This window comes from Myzus persicae, unplaced genomic scaffold (assembly GCF_001856785.1).
Source record: "Myzus persicae strain clone G006 unplaced genomic scaffold, MPER_G0061.0, whole genome shotgun sequence".
In the NCBI taxonomy this organism is placed as follows: Eukaryota; Metazoa; Arthropoda; class Insecta; order Hemiptera; family Aphididae; genus Myzus; species Myzus persicae.
The window spans coordinates 154,638-180,580 of record NW_019100714.1 but is presented as its reverse complement, the minus strand read 5'-3'; the positions used below and the strand labels follow the sequence as shown (position 1 = coordinate 180,580).

Here is a 25,943-nt window from a genome sequence, read left to right as displayed (position 1 = left end):
TGTATACATACTTGGCAAATGTTTTTGAAACAGCTCATCAGAAATTAACTCGCAGCTTACAGTGTCCAATTCTGCCCCCGAATGTAATTGTGGTAACTCGCAGCCGTCGATTAAGTAATCGAATTTATATTTTTAATAATATACAAAATGACGGTGGTGCTCATGTTTGTGTCAGACAATGTTGATAACGTCAGTGCAGGACGACGACCACAAAGTCTACCTATACACCGTACAATGGGAGTGCTCCAGTGATCCGATTATCTGTCAGTTGTGCTCACTGAAATCGACGACTTAGTTTTCTACATCGTACAACTTCGATCCCATCGTCTTGTACACGCGGAGGCGCTGTTTCGGTGTAAATGTAACTATCGGAAAGACAAGGCAGACGACAGAGACGATGACGGAGACAATACCAGGTTAGGTTAGGTTATGTAATGTATACTGTATATCGTATATTATGTATAATCATATATACATATATATGCAGTACTTATACACTAGTACATTGTGTATACGCAGTCTAGTCTGTCGCCTCCTCTATTTGTATTGTTTGTTAGGTTTGGTGTGTAGGATGTATGTGAGTGTGTTCTTGTCGAGACCGGCTCCGAGCCCGTCAGCAGTCAAAATAAACGAAAACATGAATGAGCGGCGGCCGCGTCTGGAGGCCTCCCCGGAGGTCGTGACCAAAGCGGGTGATCCTATGGTCGGGGCCCGCCTAAATAGTATATATATACATTCCGATCTGCATGGGTTTCACGTGTACCTACTATGATAATATGATATTATATTATTAAGATTAAATTATCATTATATGCGTGCGACGGCCGAGTATGCGATTACGGCTGCACAATAAACACCACGACGAACGGTGCGACGTGCGTGCACCGGTGAGTGATTTTTTTTCTATCTTTCATTTTTTTTTAAATTAAAAACACGCTTTGTCTTACGTGTTTTGCCTCACGTATAATATAACATATATCACTTTTGTGCTTGTAATTTTGAAGGCATAGCCGTATTTAAGGTGGGTGGTCGCTCCAGATCGCACTTTTTCGGAGGGCATATTTTCGTTTTTAGTAAGAATAATCATAAAATTTAGTTACCTATATTAAAAAAAAATTAATTAATATTTAAGATTTAACCTTTATTGTGATTATTGCTATCCGAACTTATTTTATAATCCCGAGGAATTCAATTTTATTACTATATTATACTTTTAAACGTTTTTTTTTTTGAACATTGAATTTATTGTATATGTAGTTTGATAATTTTTTTATACATTCTAAGTTAAATGTGTTACTATAACTATTGATTTATTATTATTGCAATTAAACATTTAGTAAACAAATGTTAATCTTTCTTTTTATATTTGTTTTTTCTTTTTAATGATATAACACAGCATAATATTATTTTAATCTAAATTAGTTTTTTCACAGTAAAAAGTTACATTTAAAGGAGAGACAAAAAAATTAGCAATAGGGTGCGAAAATTCTAAATAAGTCTCTGTTCGTCTTCTGCGATGTGCGCATGCGTTTCTCTACACATCTTATCCGAATCGGTCTGACATTGCGTTTTTGACTTTGAAGAGTCTTACGGCGGCGTGCGATCGCATTTCCTGCGTGGGAAGTTGTTATACATTTTAAACCTCGCCCTGAGATTTTGCTCATGCACACACACACATATATATATATATATGTTTAGGTATGTACTTTATATACCTTGACATACCGCCGCCGCCGCTGCGTTGTATTGTTCGACAACAATGCGCAGGTGTTTTGCTTTGTGCTGACATTAAGTTTTCGGAACCATAATGGAACTTCCTATAAACGACCGACAACATCAAGGATATCGATCGGATCTCGTCAAGAGCTGCACCAGCTGTCTTTTACAGTGGTTTGTCATTTTAGACGTTCTCGATAAAAATCGATTTGACGTATAGACATTTTCCCCATGCGGATATATGGTGCAGTTGAACCGAGTTTCGAAGTTATGCATTCCTCGAGCGAGTGGGTGTTATAATTTTTGATGAATTATTTAAATTGTTAAAAAACAAGTAGCTTACTAAAATGCATTACATGGCCATAATAATATCGTTGTCTTACTTGTAAGTTGTAACATTATATCCAATTTACCAAAATAATCATCGAATAAAATTATGTTATACCTACCTTATTATAATATTATATTGTTCGTTTATGAAATTGTTTTCTGTCAAAAATCTTATACATATTATGCCTTTAAGTTCACTATTTCTTTTAGACATATAGTCAATATATAATCACTATAATATGTAGATGATCATTATTTTATAACGATAATAATAATCAATTATTTTCGTTAAAAACTATAATTATTTTCAAAAAAGAGGCGGATACTATATCAGGTACCTAAGTTCGAAGATCGCGTGTTTAAAAAAAAAAATGGAATATATTCATAATTTAGACAGGCGTGTATTTTATTTTATTTTTTTTTTTTTTGGAAGAAGAAGAACAAGAAGAAGAATACATTGAAAATACCGAAAACCTGAAATTTGAATACTTATTAGTTATTACTGTCGATGATTGCTTTTAAAAACAGAAAGTGGGCATAATTATGATTATTAATACCTGTATTTATGTTGTTATTATATTCGAGGGTACAGTGAAGAGATTATCGCGGGCAGGTACCTACTAACCTACCTATAGTATACAAGTATAATAATGGATCTTCAACGTGCGGTATATAATGACGGGGCAATTCAAATTAATTTTTAAAGAAGTTAAAAACAATTCAAACGATTGGGGTGTAAACGCCTACATCGACGTGATTGTCCTTAAAGCATTCAAAGTAGGTACTTAATAGAAAACTACGATTAACAACGTATATAAATTGCTGCTATAATACGCCACCTGCAAGCACATGCTATTTATTCGTAAATCATGTGTATTATTTCCGATGTCAACATTCGTTTTTTTTCAACTAATACTGCACCACCATATTCAATAATCCTCATACCAAACGATCCGTTATTGCTTCTGCTTCTGACATCCCTCCACCACTTTCCGTCAAAATATCCTATTTCGTTATCCTTAAAATGGAACGAAAATTGACCATTGTCCAACGTATTTCTAATGCAGCGTTTCTTAAACTGTGTTTCGTGGAACCCGCGGAGGGTTCCGCGGAGGTCACTTCAAGATTCCTCGAAACTTGTGGTTTTTTTTTCCAAATTTTAAATGTTGACACATAATTATAACTTTTATTGTAAATAATCCTTGTATATAAAATGACCCATTGAAAGTATTTAAACAAAGAATAGTGGTTCTAATTGTCGAGCTGTAATAACTTATTGCTAAAAGCTCAATACAAAAAAGTTAAAAAAGAAGTCGGTGTTCCACGGTGAAAGTGCACATAAAAAAGGGTTCCACGGATAAAAAAGTTTAAGAAACGCTGCTCTAATGGATACGTAACTCACAAACACCATGTGCAACCGAGCGTGTCTATAATGAATATGTGTTAAACAAAAACATTTTTGCTAATATGACAACCAAAAACAACTACTGGATGTAAAAAATCCCTCCTTCAAATAAATTTTCGAAATTGTAAGTAGTATTGCACACGGGCCAACTGGTGAATATTTATATAGAATATTATAAAATATGTACACCAATAAACCAGCTGCACAATGAACATTGGATTTTTGATTATTTTTAGTTTGTTTCGTGTCAAGTGGAACGTCCGCGATATGATTGCTGATCGGAGGGGTCATCTGTTATTATTTCCGAACGTGGTATTATATAGGTCTGTCGTGATTTTTGGACGATGTATAAACAGATATAGAATAACACGAATGACTCGGACGCGGTGTCATTACACGAGTGATGGGATATTTGTTTTGTTTTCTTCGAGTTGACCAACATTCGGCTCGCGGGCGGCGATATTCGCAGCGTTGCCCCGCTTGCCGCAGCCGAATTTCCGGGCGCATCAATAAGAAGTAGGCAAATAATCCCAAACGAATTAGAACAAAAACGTGTATCATGCACTTAAACGCACGAAAAACACCGTTCCGCCTGCACATCCACCGCGGCGTGTGATCGGGCACAAAAGAGCTGCGGCGACTATATATTACATATTATTATTGTATACATAGTGTAACATATTAAACTCGTAGGTACACACACACACACACACACACACAGTACCATGTATTGGTACTCGCTTCCCGGACGTATATAACATGCACGGGCCGAAGTCCGTTATATGCTCATATATAATGTACCTATCAGTGACACGGGCGCATTGTCTTAAAGGGCTTTCGAGTATATATCTCTTATATATTATGCATGTGATATTTATACATATGTATATATATTGCGTGGCGTTATATACATAATATATTAAACGTATATACATGTACACTGTCAGCGAGTATTGTAATTATTGTTGTTTCGACACATTTTAATTGTAAATCGGAATTTAATATATATGCGTATACAAGCCACAGATGTACCTATATATATATATATATATATATACAAGACGTACGTGTCGTGCACCGTTAACCGATTGTGTACTTAAACGAGTGTGTGCGCGTGTGTGTGTGTGTGTGTGTGTGATGTGTTCGCCGAAGAAACACTTAACGTAAATCGTGTTGCCCACCCCCGTTAGTCGTATATACATCAAAATGCACGGCGTTTATATGGCATATTCAATTGAGAGCTCTCGCGACCGACCCACAACCGCCTTGGTATAGGTACGAGCAATCACATCGTGTATATATTTGTGATCCATATAAGCAAACACTGCTCCAGCACGATATATGTACATGTATACGATACAAGTGAAGTCCCCTTAAAGATAATTCGCAGTGATGAATCTGCTGCAGTGTATTCAATATTATGTAGAGATCATTTTGAAGTAAGACGTTTTAGCCCATCTACAGCGGCGGCCAAACGAACGGGGGCTGGTATTTTTTATGCACACGAATTTTCCAGCAGTGGTTTTACTAGAAAATCAAGACCGTGGTTATATGTCTCATGGTATTGCCAACGTCGTTGTCCAACACACTATAAATAATATATAATATTATACATAGAAAATAGCGCATCGTGGATATATCACACACTTAATATATATATATATGTACAATACCGTCGATAACCTAATCCTCCAACATGTTCCGCTATTTTTGTTATCGATGTTCTAATCACTCATCATTTATTGATTTTAATGTCAAAATGTTGTTCAGTGTATAGATATTTGTTTGCTACTTTTTGAAAAAGTAAAAAAAAATGACATGGTCGTATAGCTAATCGCCAGACTTGTAGATCATTACTCATCAAGTTATTTCACCGAGGCAAACGGCAAAAGCCAACGTGGGTGCACTTTGCGTCCCGTTTTTGGACTGTTTGATTTACGAGAAATGAAAAAAAAGTTGCGACAAGTATCGCGAAAGGTGAAAGGTTAGTCATCGATCACACGTCGCCAAAATCGGACCGACTCATCATTTATATCACATAATATATACTTACGACATATTATTTATCGTATATATAATCGTATTCGTGATGATCACGCGACAACAAGTAGATGTATGGACTATACTTAGGTAGGTACATACTATAATGTATTATTTACGGATACTCATTTTGTATGCTACCTACCGCATCGTCGTTAATGCAATGTGTGCTACCAGCCAACAAATTATCTACCGTAACTTATCGTTCCAACATGGCAAAAAATCTATATTTGCATTTATACTGCGTAATTAATTATTGGTTGTTAAGATAAATATCATTTGCATAATTACTACCGTACAATCTTGTTAGGTTTAGGACTCTATCGACATAATATACAATAGAACTAATCGATACCGGAGCATGGAAATTTATGTTTATACAAAGCGGATAACTGAACGAAATCAACAGGTGCACAGTACGTACTCAAATATTTAATATATTTATGTTTTTGGATGAAGTATGCGGTGACAAAAATACGAGACACGACAAAAATGTTAGATTTCCTACTGCGGAACAAGTGGTGGCCGTCAGTTAGTAATGCATTAGAAGAAAAAAAATATGTTGGACGTTTTTTAGAACGACTTATGAACTCTACAATTTATAATATACTTAAGCAAATATAAATTACAATGAAATTTGACAATATGTACTGAATATGTAATATGTACTATCAGCAATAAAAAAAGTATGTTATATTCAATTAATTTCCTAATACATTTGATTGTTATGGACACCACACAATGTCATGCCGCACTGATTTCGATTAGCTCACAAGTCAGTAGTATACCTTTGTAGCACCTACCTATATATGCAGCTATAACATACAATTCGTGCACTGCGACGGACTTTGAACGGATTTGTTCTTCTTCGTGTAATAAATTAATAATAATAATAATGATACTCGTGCTGACTCGTGTATAATATTATTATGTTTCTCATATGTTTTACACCCTCCGACGTGACCGACCCCGTCCTTCGGTGGGCATGTACACATAATAATGCACATTCCACCGACAACTTCGACGTGCACTATATGATGATATACGCCTTAAGTTTCGATTAATAATTTTCACGACCGACCCGGTTTTCAGTTGCATGCGACCGGGACGTGCGTCCGCGACCCCCCGCTGCAGCTGCCCTAAAACCCTTCCCACACTTCCCGGGCACGTCCGCGCGGCGGCGGCACTTACGTCGTGGCGTTTGATATATATTTTATTAAATTTTTTTCTATTTTCCCGCGACCCATCGACAAAAGTCGCTTCGACACGCGCTGAACTATTCCTTCGCATACGCACGGGGAACAACACGCGTTCCCGCGGCGGCCATGGGAGAATACGATATTATATGTATAAAAGAGTCAGCCGCACGAACGGCCGAGAGAGTATATAGTATGGGCTGCGGCAGTGGTTCGGCGGCGGGTACAGCAGCTCGTATTCACGTCTAAACATTTTACAAGCATATATTATTATATACCAATCGTGTATATACGCGTGTATAGTTATATATACTTTATTGACAAGGAAATCGTTTGTGTACGAGTGTACAGGTACGGTGTGTGAGTGCGTGTAACGACGACAATATGTCCGCGAGGCCTATGGGATCTAGGACGTGCTTAATAATCCGTTCGTATGGTAATTTCTTCCGTACACACACACACACACGCTCACTCGTTGCAGACTGGCGTGCGCGTACACTACTGACCCATAATATTATTATTGTATACACGGTGTACCGCGACCGTATTACTGATAATATATCATGTGTAATGCATGTATTATTATTATTACTATCATCGTGTGCAAATGCTGTGTATAGGTATTATTTCCGATGTGCGTCGAAGAATGCGTCGTAGCGGGTGCGCGCGGCGCAATGAGATCCCATTACGTATTCACGCGGGAATGGTCTGGTTACCGACGACATATAATAATTGATAATATGACGATTAATAAAATCGCCGATTTTCGTACGCCGTCTGCCGCAGTCGGGTAATACGCGTGTGTTTTGCGCGAATAATTATACACCTAATACATTTTGTTCGTCGCCAATAATTAGCGTACGTGACGTAATATTGTAATATGTAATTTAATATATATTATCACAATATCGCGTTTCGCGACGCCGCCGTCGCCGCCGCGCACCGGTAAACCGACGACCGATTGTGTTCGCGACAAAGCTATACGACGCGTTTACAGCTAGGACACAGATCATGATGCCGGGCGGTGACTTTAACGCGTTTCTATGTACCCAATAACATACCCCGTGCACCCGATAAGATCTCCGCGTCTACCGCCTCCCGCCTCCCGTCTCCCTCGGTTGTCGTCTCGACGCCGACTTTTCCAGCCCTTTTTTGTACGCCGCGGCTCGCGCGAACGCGCCATATGGTTCGTCGAAGACTCTATACCGTATTATTGTATGGATATCATATTATTATTATTTTTATTATTGTTGTTGTTGTTGTCGTCGTCATTGTCTCCGCCGCGAATAGCGGACGCAAACGTTCGATAATGGTCGCGGTCACTATATTATTGCTATCGCTGTCGTCATCGCGGTATAGTCTTTCGCGCTCGGTCGGACGCCTCGTATATGGGGTTTTATGTACTTGCAGTATACCATATGACTAGGATGTACGATGTATAGGTATGTATATACTTTAGCAATCTATCGCGTTTCGCACGACAACGGCTCTGTATAGGAAAATCGCGATCGGCGACGGGGGACGATATATAAATATATTAACCATTTATATCATGTATAGGTATGTATAGGTACAGAGTTTTTAGTTTTTACCGCAACACAAAACTTCAGTAACTGTTCCGCCCCGTGGTTGTAGCGGACGGCTGCAGTATATTATAATACTTCAGCATCAGACGCCGCCGAATGCATCTCGTAATCGAAATTGTGAACCTTTTTAAAAATATTATACTGTGACCGTATCGTCATATACATTTTCCGTCTAGATAAGATAACTTTTCACCTCGGTTTCGGCTACCTTCGCTTTGACCGATACTGGGATCTCACCTACATATACAGCACCTTCACGCCTAATTTGAACTTCGGGCTTGCTTCGAACTTCAAACCAAAAAAAATCGGTTCAGTATTTGGAGAATTGAAATAACGTTACCCAGTACTGCTTTAAATACTGCAGAAATATATCTATAACATAAAATACGCTAGAGATGACCCGCGTAGTTATGTAGTCAAGATTTCGAAAGCTAAGTGTACCTACTATAATAATCTATAGTTAATTATATATTTGTTCAGTTCAAATCATGTCTTCATCGAATAATAATAACATGATGAGTATATTATTGACGCGATTAGGAAATTTCAACTCAGTTCTCTTCCTCTCGGCGTACCACGGACAATGCAAAGTGAATCGGAATGAACTTGGACCTTCTGCCTGTGCGTCTTAAAAAGGTCAGAGATTACAAATACTGCACGCACGCACGTCACATAGCCGGACTCCCGCGGGGGTAAAGACCCGCGTATTATGTATATACCTACTTAATTTGCAGTATATATTCCGGCCAGACATGGATAAACTACTCATACACGCGTATATATAATATATATGGGACCTATGTATATATAGGTGTCTTCGGCGCACGAAACCGTTTTTAATAGCGCAGCGTTTAATTTTCGTACGAACGATTAAATTGTATAATTCATATTATATGCTCGCGCGTCGCCCGTGGCTTGTGATATATATATAATATACTGTACACATAGTACACTTATATATAAACGACTGTTTATGTACCCATATCACAAATTATAAAGTGAAGATGATTATTTTACTCTGTGTGTGTGTGTGTGTGTGTGTGTGTGTGATTATACACGTTCGGCCGACGCTATAGTTGCACTCCGTGTGATAATTCGTGAGTATTATTCAAAAGTCTCTGGCAATTATCACGTCCGGTGCTAATACATGTATATAATATTATGCGCATTACGTCCCGTTATACAATACGCGTCCTGCAGTATAAACTATTCCTAGCAGACGTATGTGCAGACGTTTTCGGTCGGGGTTGAGACCGACTTCGGGGAGCGATATTTCCCGTTTTCGAAGGTCCCAAAATAAACCTCTCGAGAGGAAAAGTGCAGGTGTGTGTTTTTCGCGCATCGGTGTGACACGCGACCAGCACTTTACTCGGAGACACCGCGTATTATATATTGTGCATACGAGGCGCTATACTTACGACATTAATATAACAGCGTGATATTATTTCATAGCTGGTTGAGTAAACAACATTATACACAGGCACGCGGCGGTCGCGAAGATGACGCGGCGGCGGCGGTTGAGTCGTGTCGTGTTTATTCGTACACGGTTTTTAGTTTCCTCGGTGCGGTGCTCATCGTCGGGGACACCGGGAAACGGTCTCCGAAAATCGGTCGGAATTGGGTCAGTACACTTTGACAACAACGACGACGACGAAAAAGGGAAAAAATAGCGGTCAGCTCGCCGAACAATAGCCGGAAGAAGACACACTCGGCCGGCAGCGGCAGCGGCGGCGGCGGACGCGTATTCGTTGTTAACGCGCGCCCGACAGACACGAGCTGTACATATATATATATACGTGGTCTGCACTATCCGTCGACCACCACCCCTCCCCACACCGCGAGTACGACTCTCGCCACTGATTTATCGGTTTGTTGGTCGCAATTATTGAACGGTAATATGTACGAACGTACATAAATGTAATATATCGCAGCGATGTGTATTTTTTTTATATAATAAAGTCGTTGCCTTGTGCCGCGAGATGTGTCTTACGTTATGCCTAGAACTGCGTAGAAATGAAAAAAAATGCCGTACGTATATATAAGTACACGCATATAATATGTATACGAATAGTGTGTCCTCGCGACACACGATAAAATACCTGTTACGTTAATCTCAAAACGTAAATTATTTGCGTGTCTTTATTTTCCAAAGGTATTGCACCCATGCATATATGGGTTATAATATTTTATAACTGTATAGGTACGTCATCGCAGGCGAAATCTATCGGAATCGGAACGCGCCACTGCGGGTGCAATGTGACTATTTTTAATTTTTTTTTCTGGTTGTATTGATATGAATATTTGTTTTCGACCGCGTAAACTTATTTGCCATGCTTTGGTGATTTATAGTAATCGATTATGCACATGCGATGTCGTTTTGGAATAGTTTGTCGAAAACTTTACGCATTTCGCACAAACTATTTCCATCCCATAGCAGGAGGACTACCGTTCTGCTCGACTTAACCGCGATTGACTTCATTCACTTTTGAATTTCTTCATCAAGTACATACATACTATACAAGGAACTTTTTTTTTAAATTCTGTAAAAATGTATATTACAAACGATCAATATTCCTAAAAGTTGACGAAAAAATCTAAGAGCAGATAAAATTGTGATCACGTTTGAAAACAATGTATGTCTATTGTGTAGATATTGTCAATCGCCCAGTCTGTTCCTTACTTAATGTCAGATACTGTATAATATACATTTTCTCATTTTGGAGGACTGCAATCATCATGAATGGTGACGGTATTGGATTTTGAATTTTCGATGGTGAATTATAATTTCACAGTGCGCATAATCTGTAATTATGTTAATTGAAAATGTCTGACTGACTACCCATATCTTTTTCTATGATATTCAAACACATTTGATTTTGATAACAAAGCAACACCGGAGTTCGGCTTGCACCTAATCTTTATCACGGGATTCGCGGTATAACTAGTTCACTGGGAATCTGTACCGACCGCTTACGTGTTTGGTTGTATTATTTTAAAACGATTATGAGATATCTCTTTGTCTCTAAAATTAAATTTAACATTACTCTCTGTGCGCGTATCTACATATTATTATCACGGGAACGTCAATGCGCCACAGGTTCGGTTACACACATTACGGTTTTTTTTATTTTTATCATCGCCACCATTCCCGAGCCCTGCAGCGAGTAACGTATTTCACATCACGAGCGGGTATTTAAATAATTATACTACGTTCTTATTATTATATTATATTATAATACCCAAGTAGAACAACTACACTATAAATACGTGCACTTACGTATTATAATGTGTATTAGGCACTGTACGGCGTTCGGTGCGAAACGCTTTTATAATATTATATAAACGCACACACACATATATATATATATATATTTATTTATTATATATTTAATATGTATGTATAGGTACCGTGCTGAACAGTGCTAACCCAACAGTCGTACACAGCATTATATATATACGTATTTATATACTTAGACGCACGCGGGTTGTCCGGGTGATAATTTAATTTCGACATGTGTCTTTGTGCGATAAACACTGGACGTGTGCGTGTATCTGCGGACACGGCAGCAGTAGCACACACACTCGCACATAATATATATAACTTGTATACATACATATATATATATATTTATATTATATTCATGCTTCACGGGTTCGTTTAATGCCATTATTATCGTCTCGTGCAGTAGGTATATAAATGTGCGTATATACAACATGTATATAGGTATGTGTATCGTAGATAGGTACAGGTATGACTGCTGAACGACGCCGATCCGTTATACTTTTGCGTGCGTATTTTCGTTAAACTATTGAATGGAATTATCTGTTATGTTAAAAAATCGATACAACAATAAGAGTGGGTAATAATGTGCATGTGCTGAGTGTGCAGTGCAGGGCTGCCCCGTGCTGAGGTCATAATATGGGCAAACGATATAGGTGTGAGCTGTTGGGAAGTGCTAAAATTATATTTATAATACCCGCAGGACCTTGCTCTCACATTACCTCACAGTATAATCTAAGTACTATACCCGAGTACCTACACGCATTTCATTAAAAACAAATGATTGTATGGTGTTATTAGAACCGATATATAATTGTATAGGTAATTATCTACATTACAACTATGTCTATTTAAAACAAAACGACAATATTAACATTTCGATTTAACAACGCAGGTTCTTGTTGTGTAAAAAAATATTTCTATTTTTAAATCACATGTGTCACCTAGTAAGACACATTTTTAATTCAAAGTTCGATTTCCAAACCAAGAGCTAATTGTTTGTTCAACACCTATTTCTGCGCCTATGGTCAAGTCAATCACATGGACATTTCACCCAACTCCCTTCTCCTCTCCAATCGGTTATTCTTTTATTTTTGTGACACCACTATTTGTATTTTAGTGAGAATTTCTGTGGCAACGGTCAGCATGAAAAATAAAAAAAAATTAGTGGGTACCAGAGAAACGATTCGTTTATATTACATAATATGTGTCTTCTCTAGGTTAGGCATAACTTATGAATGTAATATTTTTGTCACTGCTGCTTGTTTTTTTTAACTGTCGTTAACTTTTATTTATTTTTATTATATGATTTTGAAAAATCGTTTCTGTGTCCGTAGATATTTTACAATTAATTAGGATTTATAGCATAGTTTTTATTTTGCAGATTTGCCTTAACTCAAAATAATAAAGTATATTGTTTCCAAGATTTTTAATGAACTGAGATCTATATAATATTATGCTTTCTTAGTTACCAAATACCAATTGAACAATTATTGATAATAATATTAAATACTACCTAGGTACTGTATACTATGTTTTGTTAGAGGTTATTAATAACGTTTTCATTTTTAGTAAACGTCCTACCTATTATACGGTGGTCATAATAAATAGTTGAAAGAATAACACTCGTTTACATCACCACACACACATCGGTAAAGAACACAAAAGAAAATGAATAAATAGCGTCCGTAATAAGTTTCAACCGATATACGCTCACCCGCAGGTCAAACAATTCCTAATGAAATTTAACTATTCGAATTCGTATCCCGTATTACTACAATACGTTCTCGGCGATTGGCTGAAAAACTAGAAAAGTAAACAATTCGTCGCATTGTCATCAACCGTCAGAGCTCTGCCATCGTTATCAACAATATATCGTATAGGTAAAGTCGCGCAAAGCATTCGATATCCGTCATATGAGCTATCATCATTTCGCTCGGTCTTTATATTTAATAATAATCTAGACAGTTATTGTACAAGTATAATATTTTGTATTTATAACATTCCGCGATGCAGCAGAGGACGCACCGCCGGAACGCTAAATTTCTATATTAATTATATATCGGCACGGACTGTTTGTTTTGCAACCATACTACGTCTATTGTATCTATCTAACTATATAATAATATACGATCGAATACGCGTATATAATAGAGACGTACTTCTATGTGTATTTTAGAAGGAGGAAAAAATTAATAAGACCTAACGACGTGGATGAAAAAAAAAAAAAAACGGCTGCGGTAAGAATGAAGAATCATTAACTCGGTCGACGCGGACCAGTCGATAATTGATAATAATAATAATACACAGCTACGGTACGGTGTGTGGGGCGGGGGAGGGACGGTAACGAAAAAAAAAAATTGAAAAAACGTATCACGACGGTGCTGTTTGTAAAATATCGTTTCGAGCGGGAGGAAGACTTGCGTGCTCATTAACGGTATTTATTATATATATTTTTATTATGTATATAATATTTACATGCATATGTATAATATTAAAGCGAAGATGAAGATTTATTCGTCGACTTCGCGTCGCGGTGATTAGCGCAGCGGAGAAAAAGTATTTTTATTTAAATTGACAGCTAGCGTTAAATTCGCGCGATATTATTTATCGTCGGGCACTTGGGCAATGCATAGCACACGTATATGTCGTAGGCATATGCCTATTATACGTACTATTATTGTACTGCGTGCAGGCATCGCGTTCGGCGGAGGCTCGAACTCTGCTGCGTGAGTGAGCTCGGGGCGCGGGTTAACGGACTCTTCGGCAACGGAACGGGCGCGCTTATGATATTACCCGTGTGTGTGTGTGTGTGTGTGTGTGTGTGTGTGTGTGTGTGTGTGTGTGTGCGCGCATCTACAGTATATGTGCCGAGGACGGTGAAACAGCAACAATTCGAAAACCATGTATATAAAGGCGTATACGTAATAATAATATTATTATTATTATTACTAGTGTTGTTGTTGTCTCGTCGATATCATATTATTCGAAGATTCGAATTATATTATAATATACAATATGTGTACATTGAAATTGGTAAAAAAAATAATTGATAAACAAAAAAATTCTGAACGCTTCGGATGCGCAGATACGCCGTTCCTACCACCTTCGCTTAACGTCATATACCACTCGAGCATATTATAGTATAGTGCACAGTTTGGGCTCAACATGTATAGGTAATATTATAACAGTCGAAAAAATAATATTCTCCTCTCACGCCCATTCGTCCGTCTATATTACATTTTTAGATTTATTTATATATTGTATATATGTATATTATATATGTATATATTAATATACTCGTATACATATATATTTATATTGTAGCTACCCAGTGTGTTTGTGCGCGTGTGTGCACGGTATTGACTTGCCGTGACTATATGTATGTATATATTGTCGGGTTTCTTTTCGCGTTATTCCAGCAAATTAAAATCGAATTTCCTTCGATTATCACTGCAACGTTTTTTTTTTTCATTTTCATTCGATTTTCATAATATATAATCCTATACTATAATGTCATTATATTTGTGGAATCGCCGCAAGTTTAATTTAACTTCCTGTGTTTTTTTCTCCTTATTATGTATGTACCTATATAATATAATCTCTACTGCGGACGCAATCTATTTTTGTTTGTTTAATTTTTTTTGTGTTTTGTTGATTTTCTTGGTATAATGGAAAACCGGTGGCGCGCACCTCTGGTTTTTTTCTCATCCTCTCTGCAGATATTTCGGATTAGTTGGCTCACGCATATTTCACTGCAGCGTCATCCCAGCGCAGGTTTTTGTTTTCCTCTTCGTTTGTCGTGTTCTCCGTCATTATCTCTCTGTCTCTCTTACTTTACCTTTCCATGATTCCGACATCAGTGTGAAGAGCAATGTACACGAAAATCTCTAGACGTCTGTGAGGATATTTGTAAAAATATTATACCAGCTTATTTCCGTGACAGTTCGGCGGAGGCGGTGACGGACGAGAAGCACATTTCATACATTTGGTAACTACTCAAAAACGTTAGATGATGACTTCTGTTGATTTCGCCCCCTCCCCCTGCATCACCGGTGTAGGCTTGGAGAGGCGCTATTCGCTGGATTAAGCCAGTGTCGAAATACTCAAAATGTATATCATATTCTAAATATGTGTCATAGCTGCAGTGGTGACGTTTTTTTACGCGATTGTTCCGTTTTTCGCAGACAATTCGCGTCTCATTGTTTGAATGTGCTCGTTGACATTGTTGCGAAATTTAAACGAGAATTTTCGGATGTCGCCCCGGCTGCAGTCAGTTCGTTATTCGCTAGCTAGGTTTTTATTTTAATTATAGAGTTTTTTGTTTGACGTTTTTTCCTCGTTTCCACCACCACCGAAGTAACCCGTGGCATATATATTATAATAGGTGCATATAGTATTATATCCTCGCGTATGCTTGCCGCAGTATAATATGGGAAAAACCTCTCCGCCGTTTTCGATGACCTGTAATTCGATTTTCTATCGTCCTTAAGATGTTCACTCAGCCGCGGTTTCGCGAACATTTATTTTATATATTATATCGCCAGCGCGCGTTTGTGTTTCCGAGTCATGGTCATTAAAAATGCTTGTGCATTGTGACGGCGGTGGATGTGATGCTGCAGCTCGGCGGCAGTGCGTTTGAGGCTAATCCTCACTTGTCCGTCACAATATATCAGCGTCAGTTTTGCTCTGTCTAAACATTAAACATGCGTATTTATGTACACAACCATTTGTAAATATGTGTCATCGTATGGGCCATTTGGGAAATTGGTCTCTTTGGTAACCATCACGCTGCGTGGAGTTTGTTCAACTCTTCATAGTCAAGTATTTAAGGTACTTGTATAACGCAACTTTTAAAATAATAATATGTCGACGAAAAAAGTTTGAACTTGGGTTCATAAAAATGTAATGACGAAACTTCAAAGTTTATTGTATTATACACTTATACTTAAATTATATTAAATAATTTCGTAGCTGATATATACATTTTTAAGATACAAATATTCTAAACATATAACGAATCCTTGTGCGAATTCTGCGTTAAAAATAATAATTATAAACTAGCACAGCGATGAGATTATGTTGCAAAGGACATATAAAGTTTCTAAGAAAATGAAGTTTGCTATAAGCTATTACTTATACCAATTATACTGCATGTATTATGTATATAAATGTTTTGAAGTTACAACGCTCGTAATCATGAAGAAGATCCTATAATTGCAATAATCATTATCGAAAGCTATTGCAGTGTAATGACTATGTTATTGGTTAATAATGGTTATGCAGTCGGCTATCCGAACGAATCGAAGGGATTTTTTATACATATCTACAGTATCGCATACATATTATAAACGTTGCGAAGTCGGGTGGAACGGGATTCGATGCCTCAGAACACTGCTGCATGCTGCAGGATGAATGCAATTGTTCCTCCGAACTGCAGCAGATTATACACGGACTTCTCTCGCTACGACTCTACAACATTATATTATATTATATTATACGCTCGAATGGTTAATTTGTAAGACACTGTGCAAATCGTAGAACGATAACATTATGTATGTATTGTATGTCGTATACCTATAGTGTTATTGAATAACGACGTTAAAAGTGGATTTTAATTATTCGTTCATTGAATCGTCTCGGCACAGCCGGTTTACGAGCACATCGCCGTCGTCGTCTTCAATCCGCTTATTACATAATATTATATAGAGGTACACGCGCGAATGCTATACATTATTATTGTCTTCAGCGAGTTGTACGCGATATTATGTATACCTGAGCAGTGTTCCGCGTGTGTACTATTTGCCATGTGATGCGGCATATATAATGCACGTGGATAGGTATATCAATTATACACATAGTATAATAACATGTGTTTATCGTGTCATATCGTATTAATTAATAATCGCATGTTATAAATTATTTCAAAACGTACTTTAATTAAATGCAAAACTGTATATATATATATTATGCATCGTAGGAATGTCTGACGCTTTTTATCGAGCATTCACAGTCGCTGATATTACAACGGTTTTATCGCTCGCGCGCCCGCTATTGGCTTCACTACGTACCTATTTATAGTTTATATTATTCGTGCCACTATTAATCATACGCGAAATAACCAACTTTGAAACAATAAGTCATCATATACGTTGTACTGTTCCATATACACTCACGCGCACACACAACGTTTTAAACCTTTGAGCGTAACGCGATTTTAAAGTTACTCGAACTCTTCTTTTGCATATATATACTGTTGGAATAAAATATAAGCACGCTGCACACACACACACACACACACACACACACACACACACACACACACACACACGAATATTGTATTTGACGTGGGGGGGGGGGGCTGTAACTTATCACGTCGCCGGGTGGTAAAAGTTTTCACGTACTGCAGTGTCTCGCTCCCGTCGACGACGAGCTCGTGTTTTAGCCGCTCTCGTTTATAATCGCGTTTCAAAACTTTTCCCGGCCTGGCCGAGTCTAGCGCGAACGTGCGGTATAATAAACGCACAACTAAGACAATGTTACAGACGATGCGGTGTGTACAATATATGCGCGACGGGTTGATGACGATTTGAGTTTAATTAAAATTTAAGCTCAGGCTGTACAGTTTATGCTGTAATATATCTGTAAAAAATTAAACGCCACGATTTAATGTCATGCTCTTGCCTCGTCTGCCCGAGTAACCTGCAACGGCAATAAATACTAATTCATCCGATTACTATTTCATACCTGGTATCTCTGTGAGGTTTAACCAATGGCAACCATTTATAAACAAAAATTTCCATCGTAAATCTCAAAGTCCTCTCTTGAATGTTCAATAAAAACATTTTAAGGGCCACTCATCGAGATGACAAAACCGTCCGAAGTTGGACAAATTAATCACACGCATTAATCAGCATTGTCTTATTGAAAACGGTAATTTTGGAGTGCGTTTCACGCGAAATCGTCGTGTGCGTTTTTTTACACATTATATGAAGATGTGTTTGTACATAATATTATTTACACGTGTACCTTTATGTGCAAATGACGCGATCGACGGACCGATGAATCTTCGCCGACGTCACAATAATCATATACCTACGCTAGTTTAATTCGTGTACGGGTTATCGTATGGACATAATGTACCGATATGTGTATGGGTATGCGTTGTAAGAGGCATTTTGCCGGCGGTGATTTTTGTCCCCTATTTTTGTTTTTTTTACGCCGTCGTTTCGGCCAACGGTTTCCGAGCGCGGGTCGTGGTCGTCACCGCTTTATAACAATATACACTATATACACAATGTAACTATATATATATATACACACGCCGCAAGTCGAAATCGCGTGTCCTACTTGTGTACGCACGTCCCAAATGCCGCCACTGCAGCCTCCTCCGCACAGCCACCGCCGCCACCGCATTGTTGTGTTGTAATTACCGTTTATATATATTTTATATACACTCGATGGTTGTCGTAGTCGTCGTCGCCGGTATGGAACCTCCGTCGTATATACAATATACCGTCACGACCGTGACCCTTCGCCGCCGCCGAAGAGTGTGTGCAGTAGTATACGCGCGTGTATGTAGGTTTTCTCAAAACGAAAGAATGGTAAAAATAAATAAATAAATGCAGTCGTCGTGCTATACAAACTCTTCCGGGGGCAGACCCCTCAACTACCCCCCCCCCCCCCCAGTGTTATTATTCGTGTATATGTGCGCCTATTTATGCGTATAATATATATCTATTATAATAAATAAGCGTCTGCCCTCGTGTGTGAGTACGCGCGCGTGTGGCTGTGTATGTGTGTATCCCAGCTATACATATTCTCTATAAATTATTTGGTCTCCGTATTGTATGTAACGTCCGATGTACATGCGATTGAACGCATATATAATAATAATAATAATAGGATATTCGTACGTATATACTGCATATATAATTATTTATACATATACCCATATATAGAGACGGGATAGCTGTACATGCGCGGAGACTTAAACGAATCTCAGCTCGACGATCGCGCTCGTGGATTATGACTGATGAGTGTTGTGAGGGTGTATCGGCGACGGCTGCTTTGATTTGTTTTCGTCTTCAGACCCTCTCGATTAGGTACCGTGTACACTTATATCTAACCGTATCTGTTTGAAAACGTCATCATTACGTCCATTGTTTAAGTTCTAGAAGAAATCCGGACGCACAAATGTCTGTCCTTTGCGAGCACGGAAAAAAAATGTCAATTTCTCGCCGTCATTTACACGGATTTATATATATAATTATCGTGTACGTACGCGACTCTCGGCTATCCTACTCTTGCAGCAGCTAGATTAATCCTCCCATATACGCGCGTATATAGAAACTGCACGCGCCCGCGGTGCAGTGTGTCTTAAGACCGGTGAGGTATAAATTATTATTATTATTATTATTAATGGCTATAGGTTTGTTTCTATTTTTTTTTTTCGTCCATATAAATATCCCGTAACATCGTGCGTGATGTACATTGTTGCGTTGTCGTTTCGTATTAGGTATATATGATATAGGTACACCGCGCTCATATTATATACGTTCATACTATAATATGTATGATGTACCTATACCGATGATACACGACGTATATTATTATTATTATTATTTATATTCTTTCCGTTGTTTTTTTTTTTTCATCCCGTCTAATAATACCCCCTCCCACACTGTAGAACCGCGAAAGAAACGCCGTGACGTGGTACAGATACACGCCGCGGTGTACACAAATACAGGTATACCCGCTGTCTATTCTGTGTAATATATAAGAGAATAAAAAAAATCGATTTCCACCGGCGACGGCACCGGAGAGCTGTCATCACCATATTTGATCTAAACGGCGGCGCGCGTAAACTCATGTGGGAACTCTGCAGCAGCAGCAGCAGCAGCAGCGCACAACGACGACGACGACGACGACCATAAACACGCCTTTAATTGCGCTTACGTGTTTAATGCGTTCCGATCTGATACTGAGCGAGCTCGAGCCAGCGCATATTGCGGCGAGAGAGGATAAGCCTAGCGGAGTATAAGAAGACAAAAAAAAAATATATATAATAAACGTCGCTCGTACCAATGTGTAGAAGAGTCGGCGGCCGGGAATGAAAAAAAAAAAACCTCCGTAATACCGTATAGTGCGCTGCGGCGTTTTAGCGAACGACGGCTATTATATTCGTACACACGACGACGAGAGGCCGTGTCGTCGTCTTCGTATGGTATTTATGCGAATTTTCGATATCGTCCGAGTTCGTGCTCCCGTATAAAACAATATATCTTCAGCCTGCACATGTGCGCGCGAGTATGAGTAATCGCGAAACGAGCGAGAAACGGTACTTAAAGAGCGGCGATGTGGCGTACTTACTTTAATCTCGGTGCATATTATATTATATATATATATATACGGTCGAAGCACTTGCGCAGCACCTTTGGCCGCGGCGCAAATGTTTAATGTATAATATTAATAATAATATATGTATACGGTCATCTGCGACGTGCGTATTATAATATTATAGTCGCGTACGATACGGGAAAACAGCAGCAGCAGCAGCGGCAAGAATAGAATGCTGCAGGGGGATGGAGCGTTTCATGACCACCGGCGGCGGCATCGTCGTCGACGACGAATATAATATACGATATTATTATACAAATATGGGAGTGGTATATTGGTCTCCCGGTATAAACCGAATATATACTAGTATATATATATATATATATGCGTACTTGGCGTATGTACTTTACCCGTTCGCGGCTCCTCCGCGTGTACTGCAGCACTCGTGTGTTGTACCTATATACCTATGTCTATGTATGCAATATAATATAAAACGTTCCTAAGTGTAATACGCACCTAGTGTTATAGCACCTATCGCGGACTGGGGGGAGGGGGATTTTACCGGACGTTTTTCGCCCAGTTTTTGTTCGTCGCGGTCGTATAAATTATGCAAATCGATTACCGCCCGGGCCCCTCGAGCCATCCGAACGCGCACGACCGGTCAACCCCTCGGCGAAGTGGTTGCAGTGTGCACTTACATTTCCGTACATACAGCTATATGGCTACCATATGTAAGCCTACATACTTTAGTGCGGGTCGACCCGGAGTATAGATGTATAGTCTTTATAGAAAGGCATCTGCGAGTCTGACAAAAAAAAAATCGTATAAATACTTAGTTACTAAGTGAAAAACTGAACATTTTAACCGAATTCAAATTGAAAAACTCAATGTCAAAGAAATATCGCTTTAATTTGGAATTCATGAAAATATTGGTAATATATATTATACAATTATTTTGTACGATTTATACCGTACATTTACTAATTTGACTGTATAGAGATAATAGTACTATTATGTATATGACGTGTTATTATTTGTAAATCATTTACACTTTGCTCCATAAAAAAAGCATTTTAAAATTAAAACTTTCTAAAATTATTGTACTATATCGCAGTATTATACTATTATATTATCACATTTATCTGCAATGGACTGACTAATATTTATAAAATTATGTTTTGTGTAATGGGTTCAATTTGGTTGACATTCCTACACTATTCGTTGAACCAATTCTGGATACCATTGTGTTCGGGTCGCAATCGGGCATCTCCGACACATTGTGCCGCATAGGGTATACCCTACATTTCGTATACCAACGAAATCCATGCAAATGTCGGCATTTGTATGGCACATGCGCACACACACACGCACACACACACATCGCTTATAATATATACCTGTATATGAGTTTTTATTATTGCAGCTATTGTATGTGTACATTGTAATATTGCAGTCGCTCTGCCGAGCGGGTTAGATAAATTGAATATTTTTGAAGAAAAAGAAAAAAATCACATTTCATGGTTATTTTAAACTCTGCCGCAGTCGCGTATACTTACCTATATCTATATAAGTCTGGTCATATCGCAGCAGCAACGACTGCCTGCGATACGACTGCCTACGATGATTGGCCGTGACGGTCAGACGCGCGTTTTTAACAGTAAATGTATAATTTGATTTGCCCGTGAACACCACATCGCGGCGGCGGCTCGATAGACCGGGATGCACTACGGTTTTCGGGCAAGAAGAATCCTCCTATCGGCATGCATAATATAATTTCGCTCTGCTCGCGTCCACGTGAGAAACGGCTGGCACAAAGTCGCCGCTTCGACGTAATATAATACATAATATTAATATATATATATAATGGTCGGCCGGCATAATAACAATATTGTGCCACTCGGCGACCACCGCGGGAAGTCGCCCATATCGGGATGTTTACCGCGAGCTCGCGCGATTTATAATACATCACGACGACGACGAACGGATATAATATTATATGCGAGCCTGCGTCGCATTATATATTTGTGTATATAACACGGTAGTATATGGCACTGAACTTATTTCACATTATATATATATAGGTATACGACATGTATATGACCTAACCTACGTCGTCGTCGTCGTAGTTTTATCATCGCGAGCATGTTTGGTCCGATAATCCGGATATACGTAACATAAACTATACATATTATATACTTTATACGGCCTTATATATGACGCATATACCTATACGCTCGATCAAAAAGTGTTGATTGTTGAAATCAATATTCGAGTTGCACTGTCGACTCTCCGGAGGATTACCAGACTAAATAACAAACCGATAGTTGTAGCGCGATACGTGTACCTATATATATATATATACTCAACAGCCCCGTGCGGTCCGAAGACATGCGCGTGGCAGTCGATCGGAGTAAACGGTGTCTTGCGAATAATAACGAAAAATAAATTCAGACGACGGAGGCTTAACGCGGATTGTGTTCTCTTGCCGGCGGCGTATAGAAATAACCTATACACTTATATTAACGTCTTATCGTCGTTTCGAGATTTGAAGCATACATATTCTGTACAGCGAGTATAATATTATGGTGTACGAGTCTCGCGTATTTTTACTTTCAACGGAATCGTTCTACGAATGAGATTATAACAACCGCGAAATATTACTTATACTTTATTTTGTATAGGCAACTTGAATTCGCATACTACATAGTAATAATACCAATATCACTTATGCGTTGTATCGAGTCAATGGACTAACGTTTTGTACGGAATACTCCTGCAGTAGCACTCCACTGAGATTATCTAAACTTAAAATACCTATAACTACATAATTATAATAACTACTCGTCAGGATTTTTTAGTTTTGTATATCGAAATGATGTTCTGATTTGGCATGAGGAATTAAAAATGTGTTGTCTTTAAAAAAAATAGCTCAATTATTTTTTTCATAAATGTTAATAGTTTTTTTTTTAAATAATAAGATGTGTTAGCTTAATATTGTTAACAAAATAGCCACCCGGAAGCGGTGGTTATTACCTGCTTTAAGTGATTCCTGACCAGACAGCTCTTTTCTAACTGTGTGATTTAAGTGATGCCCAAACGTGGATCTATTTTATTTGCAAAACGAACACATAATGAGCATCTATTGAAAAAAAATAGTTACTTTGTATACTATTTTTATGATTATAATATATTACTTAGTATTTATTCACGCAAGATTTAGCTCAATAACCGAGTGACGGGTACGTCGAACCCATGACGTCTATTCACAGTTTTCTAGGATTTTCTAATTGGTCAGTGTCAAGTTGATTTTCGATAAAATCGTTTTACACTTACCAAATTACCGACGGTAGCTTCTATATATACTTTTTGTCCCTTTCCCTTTTCTTTTCGAAACATAATTTTCCACCTTCTGCCCCTAAAAAAACTGATATGAATGTACCTACAGTATCCAGCCATCACGACGGAAAGGTTTATTTCATAACTATATGCCTATTTTATTTTGTTATAAGATTACCAAATCGAACTGTAAATATGTACTACCGACCGTCGGCGATGCACTCGCCTATACGAGTTTTTGGAAAACTCAACCTGAAATCGATGACGTTTGCTAGAAATAATTCTTCGGCGGAGATTATATTAGAATATGCATTTATAAAACATTGGATTATTGGGAGAAAAAAGGATAAAACAGCTAGCATCATCGGTATTGTTCTGGTGGTGCATAAATCAGCTCGTGGTCAATGTAGCAGCGATCTCGCAGACACTTGGCGGAACTAAATATCGGTATTCGGCGGCCACTCTTATTAATACGCCCTGCTGCAGTGTTAAGGTATATGTGGTCGGAAATGGTATGAAATGTTTTATAAAATATTAGTGAACAGGAAACTACTCTGCCAGTCATTATATGCATATTATACAGATATCAGACAAAACAATATCATCAGATACACCGCTTCGAGGATTACTGCGGATAGACAGCATACATATTATATTATAATATTCATAGTCCGTATAAGCGATAGTATCTGATTCGGTCGGCAATATGCAAATCGTTACCGTACGCACATAATATTATACGTTTACAACGCAACGTTACACGTGTTAAGTTCTATCGTAATACATCGACATACATGTCCATGGTCGCACCAAACTATATTGGTTATCTTGGTTACTTTTCGTTATTGATTTAAAATTTTTTTTCGTTTTCGTTTATTTCATGGCACGACTGTCAGATTATAATTCGTTCATACGATTATGATGTCTGCGTGGTTACAAATCTCCAACGTATTGTAGGTAGTATTATTATGGTATAATAATATTATAATATACTACGGTAGAAATCGTGAATAATGACGTTCAATAATATACCATAAAAAATATGTCATAATAACCGATAGTCATATGACAACCGTGATTTTAAGGAAAATGTATTATACTCGTATGAAAATAGGTGTATAGGTAGGTCCATTTTTTCAAAGTTTGTTTATGAAATTTTTTACAGCCCATATAATTGTACACTGATTGTTTAATATTTTGTCTTCGGAATTTGAAAATGTATTTGTGTAATAAACCGTCGATGGTATCACCTTTAAATTATGGTGAATCGTTATAGACAAAATATGTATCTAAATTCGCCAAAACTAAATTCCATTACATTCGTGTAGAGAATTAGCATATATTATATAACATGGAAGCGGACATACGCCAGGAACATAACATTTTAGGTCATTAAACCTGGAACGTCACTACATCCGATATCCTTATATACAATTTAGTAGAGTTTATATCTAACTTATCGACTATAGTTAGGTACCTATGTTTATACATTTTTTTAAATTAAAATGCTCGTCATATACTCACATCATATTTTATAAATTCAAGATCTTACGCATGATTTTGCGTTCATATTGTGTACAAATATAATTTTTTTTAAGTATTTTGCAACTTAAATATTTTTAGTGTTTATCGTAATCGACGATAGAGGTATTATATAAGTACTCACTCGCATAAATCGGTCTTTAAGTAATTTTTGAATTTATTTTTAACTATTA

General features: G+C 37.9%; 1 protein-coding gene across 1 annotated transcript in view; it reads left to right on the top strand.

Moving 5' to 3' along the window:
- Positions 1-25,943, top strand: part of LOC111042594 (autophagy-related protein 16-1) — a 174,306-nt gene that overhangs the window by 46,770 nt on the left and 101,593 nt on the right. The window lies entirely within an intron of this gene.